Source organism: Bubalus bubalis, chromosome 1, assembly GCF_019923935.1.
Source record: "Bubalus bubalis isolate 160015118507 breed Murrah chromosome 1, NDDB_SH_1, whole genome shotgun sequence".
Taxonomy (NCBI): domain Eukaryota; kingdom Metazoa; phylum Chordata; class Mammalia; order Artiodactyla; family Bovidae; genus Bubalus; species Bubalus bubalis.
Window position 1 is genome coordinate 199,456,039 of NC_059157.1, and position 5,180 is coordinate 199,461,218.

Sequence of the window (5,180 nt, forward strand, 5' to 3'; positions counted from 1 at the left end):
CTTTGCATAAAATGCTCCCTTGGTATCTCCAATTTTCTTGAAGAGAACTTTAGTCTTTCCTGCTCTATTGTTTTCCTCTATTTCTTTGCACTGATCACTGAGGAAGCTTTCTCTCTCCTTGCTATTCTTTGGAACTCACTCAGATGGATACATGTTTCCTATTCTCCTTTGCCTTTCACGTCTCTTCTTTTCTCAGTATTTGTAAGGCCTCCTCAGACAACCATCTTGCCTTTTTGCATTTCTTCTTCTTGGGGATGGTTTTGGTCACCTTCTCCTGAACAGTGTTATGAACCTCCATCCCTCAGACCCTCTTCAGACCCTCTATCAGAACTAATTCATGGGATCTATTTGTCACTTTCACTGTATAATCGTAAAGGATATGCTTTAGGTCATACCTGAATGGTCTAGTGATTTTCCCTACTTTCTTCAATTTAAGTCTGAATTTTGCAATAAGGAGTTTATGATCTGGGCCACAGTTAGCTCCTGGTCTTGTTTTTGCTGATGGTGTAGAGCTTCTCCATCTTTGGCTGCAAAGAATATAATCAATGTGATTTTGGTGTTGACCATCTGGTGATGTCCCTGTGTAGAGCCCTCTCCTGTGCTGTGGGAAGAGGGTGCGTACCATGACCAGCGCCTCACTGCCTGGCCAGCAGCACCACCTCTCCAGTCCGTGGCCGCCGGACCAGGTCCTCCACGCAGTTCCCCGGCATAGACGTTCTTATCACCACCACACTGCGCCCCTGTGGAGACGGTCCTCATGAACCATGAGGTGACCACCGTCAAGCACCTGCTGGCCGAGGGAAGTGGCGCAGCAGCCGGAGCCTGTCTGCCTCACCCCTGGCCAGCGTGCGCCAGAGGAGCCGCAAAGTGCTGAACAGGGGGTGGTAATTTCTGTGGCTCTAGGCCAGGTGTTATCCCTCCTTATCTGTGGGATTAGCTTGACCAGCAAATATCTGTCAGAAGAGTTCCATGCCAGTACACCAGTCTTCCAGAGTTTCCTCTATTACATCCTTCTCTTCTTGGTCTATACCACCACTCTAGCTGTCAGACAAGTCAGAGCTACCAAGACGGTGGAAGGGGCGTGGGCTCATCTTCTCCTGTGAGAATTCCAAAATTGTAACTGACCACTGAACAACCATCAACAAGAGAATGTTGGATCCCACCAAAAAAAGATACCCCATGTCCAAGGACAAAGGAGAAGCCCCAACAAGATGGTAGGAGGGGCAAAATCACATTTACTAATAAAATGAAAATGCTGCCTAATGAATAGGAGATATTTCTAAATCATATATCTGATACAGGATGTAATACCCAAAACTTAAAAAGAGCCCATACAATTCAGTATCTAAAAGCAAACAACCTGATCGAAACATGTACACAGGATCTCAACAGATATTTTTTCCAAAGATGATACAGCCAACAGGGAAGTAAAAACCTGTTCAACATCACTAAACATTAAAGAAACGCAAATCGGAACTGCACTGCAATATCACCTCACATCTGTCAGAACGGCTATGATCAAAAAGACAACAAACAACAAGTGTCAATGAGGGTGTGGGGAAAAAGGAACCCTTGAGGAATCCAAAAAATTAAAGGTACCAAAGATCCAGCAAGTCCACTCCAGGATATTTATCTGAAGAAAACAAAAACACTAATGGAATATTACTGAGCCATGAAAAGGAATCTTACCATTCAAAATAACCTGAAAAGTATTATACTAAGTGAAATAAGTCAGAGAGAGAAAGACAAATACTGCATGATTTCACTTATAATGTGAAATCCAAAAACAAAACAAATGAGCAAACCTAACAAAATCAAATGAGCAAACATTTGATTTTTAACAAAATAAAAACAGAGGTATATACATACAGAAAACAAATAGGTGGTTGCAAGGGAGATGGGAAGAGGAATGAAACAGGGAGAGAGATTAAGAGTTTCCAGCTGCAAAATCATTTAAATGAACAGTGTGAGCAATATAATTAATAACTATGTAATATGTTTGTAGGGTGACATATTGCAACTAGATGTTGTATAATAGGTAATAACAGGGTTGTGGGTCAATTATACTTCAAAAATAAATTTACAGAAAAAGAGATCAAGCTTTGTGGTTAACAGAGCCAGGAGGGATGGGGGAATTGGATGAAGACAGACAAAGGTACAAACATCCAGTTATAAGATAAATAAGTACTAGGGCTATAACGTACAACATGATAAATATAGTTAACACTGTTTTACGTTATACAGGAAAGCTGTTGAGAATAAATCCCAAGAGGTCTCATCACAAGGAAAAATTTTTTTTTCTGTTTCTTTAATATCTATATGAGATGATGTATGTTCACTAAACTTATTGTAATCATCACTTCATGATGTAAGTCAAATCATTATGCACTACACCTTAAATTTATATAATGTGTTAGTCACTCAGTCATGTCTGACTCTTTGTAACACCATGGACTGTAACCCACCAGGCTTCTCTGTCCATGGGATTCTCCAGGAAGGAAGAATGCCATGCCCTCCTCCAGGGGATGTTCCCAACCCAGGGATGGAACCAATGTGGATGCCTCCCACATTGCAGGCATATTCTTTACCGAGCTGTTTATCAATTATGTCAATAAAACTGGAAGGAAAAAAAGTACTGTCATAATATTTAGCAAGAAAAGAAACAACGGTAAAGTAAGGATGAGAATGAAAACTGTAAAAATTACAGTGCTAAAAATAGTTGATGTTATACTTCCATAAACTTTCTAAACTTAAGAACCATTTTTATGTACATGAACTATATGAAGTTACCTGTGACAACTATGACTTTTCAATTACTTTTTTTAACGTAAACTTTTCAATTTCATTTTTTAATATTTAGGGAAAATCAAGAGGTGGAGACTCCAAATTTTTCACAAGTTTGCTTCCAAGGCTCAGGCATGTGCTACTCAGCTAAGGTTGCATTTGAATAAGTGACAGAAGGAGCACACACTCAATTAGTTCACCAATAAAAGAAACTTTCATCCCAGAGAGTATGAAGCAGTGTTTTATGTTGATTAAAAATCCAACCACCCACTGCTGAGCAAGTGGACTTCTTCAGGGAGAAGTACACAAAGCTTCCAGGGAGTATGCACAGGCCTGGTGATGCAGGCAGCACAGAGGTTACCTGCGCTCTTCCTAGTTGAGGGAGTTCTCCCAGTTCTGCTATCCCCTCCCCTGGGACCTGGACGTGGCTTCTTCTGCAAAGGGATTTCCCAAAGCAAGCTCTCTCGGTTCATCCTACCATTTGTCTCTTACCTCAAGCCACCTCTACACCAAAAGTGAATTATTAAAAGGCACTTATTCGTTGATATATTTCATTTCTTAGCAAACAAGTAATATACATCCTTGCTACTCAAGAATGGTTCCTCCTCCAGCTGCAAGTAGTTTATAAGAAACACAAAATATCAAGCTGCAACACAGATCTACTGAATCAGAATTTGCATTTTCAAACAGGAGCCTCAAGGGATTCCCAGGCACATTAAAGTTTGAGAAGAACTGCTCTACAGGACTCTATAGCAAACAGCTGTAGAAAAATGCTCCAGTTTACAACTGAATTTAGAGATAAAATATGGAAACCAGGAAGACATGGAATCAGAAAAGTTCCTTAAGACAATTAATACATAAATTAAATTCTTTATCACTGTATCAAAGCTGCTCAAAAGTTTACTCTCAACAATGCCTACAGTTAATGCTAAGTCAGAATCTGTACAAACAGCGGCATGTTCATATTATTATATATAGTGACTACATGATAATATATTGGGGCTGTATACTGTGGGACAAAGAATAAAAAAGAATGACTAGGTCTAGAAATACAACCACCGTCCGGCCCAAAGTTGTGCAACCCGCATTCTAAAATTTCGGTACTTAGAATGTGGAGTTGGCTAGTTAAACTTTCCAGAAAATTATTCCCCCCCAAAAATCTAAAAGATGTGAACTTTCAACATATATCCTATAACCGAAACTATTTAATAGCTAGTACTGAACAAATTTTAGATCACCTGTAGAACCAAGAAATTGTTGTAGAGGTTTGAGCTCCTTTCTCCAGGAAAAAGGAGGGGGGTGGGATGGGGTGTTACCAAAAAAAAAAAAATCAGTGTTCACCCTCTGCAGTTTTTCTCACATCCTGAGAGGCCTCACCTTGCATGTTCCTACAGGTGAAGGAAACAAGTCGTACTCAAACAAGCTCACGTTTCCCTCCTGGGGAGGGGGGAGGGGGGGGTGTTCCCTCTCTTCTAGAGAATGCATTTTACAAGGTTTGGGGGCTCCGAGCCCGTCTGGCTTCCGGCCCGCGAAGGCACCGAAAGGTACCCGGAAATCGACCAAGGAGGAAGCGGAGCCCGGCTCGGCCGCGGCGCTCAGCCTGGTCTCACCCGAGACCCCACCGGGCGGGGAGGCGGGCGGCAAGCCGGGGGGCAGCGCCTCAGCCCCGCCGCCCCGGGGCGAGGGAGCCCAGTCTCCCGCCCCCCGCCCGGGACGCGCAACGCGGGGGGCGCTGCGAGCCCCCGTCGCGGCGGCGACACCTCAGGCCCGCCCGGGGGAAAGCGGTGGCGGCGGCGCGAGGTGGGGCGGGACGCGTCCGGAGACGCTGAGGGGAGGCCGGGGGGAACGACTGCCCGCGGGGGCTGCACTGGAGGAGGGCGGAGGCGCTCGGGGCGCCCGAGCTGCTTTACGGCCGTCAGCGCCGTAGTCCTTTGGCGTTACCTGTGGCGCGGGAGGGCTCCCCGGCTCCTACGCCCTGAGTCCTCCTCCCCTCTCTCTCTCTCTCTCTCTCCCTCAGCCTGTGCCGGGAGCTCGCAGGGCCGGCCGCGCCTGACCCGACCAGAGAGGGAACAGGGCGGGGGGGGAGGGGGGCGCGGCGGGGGCCGGCGGCCACGTGACCACGCCCGCGCCGTAACGGCGGCCGCCCCCCGCCGCGCGCCCTGGGCGCGCTCCACCTTTAAGCACCCCGCGGCGCGGGCGCCCGCGCTCTAGTGCGCATGCGCCCGCCGGGCCCGCGCAGTGCGCGCGCGCGACACGCTGGGGGCCTGTGGGGCCCGCGAGGCGCGAGGCTGAGAGGGATCCGCGGGCCGGGCGGTCCGCCGCGGCAGCCGGCGCGCATGCGCGGGAGGTCTCGTTTCGTTTGTTTCTCCCCTTTCCCTTCCTTCCCTTTACCATCT

At 46.7% G+C, this 5,180-nt stretch overlaps 1 protein-coding gene across 8 annotated transcripts in view; it reads right to left on the reverse strand.

Annotated features, from left to right (window-relative positions):
- TBC1D5 (TBC1 domain family member 5) overlaps nt 1–4,879 on the reverse strand; it is a 586,162-nt gene extending 581,283 nt beyond the window's left edge. For 5 of the 8 annotated variants that reach the window (XM_025287205.3, XM_025287148.3, XM_044938556.2 and 2 more), the window contains exon 1: nt 4,726–4,879. The gene's annotated coding sequence lies outside the window, so the exon portion shown is untranslated. The remainder of the gene's footprint in view (nt 1–4,725) is intronic. The other 3 variants (XM_045164751.1, XM_045164754.1, XM_045164740.1) reach the window with 1 other exon arrangement.
- Nucleotides 4,880–5,180: the final 301 nt, after the last annotated feature.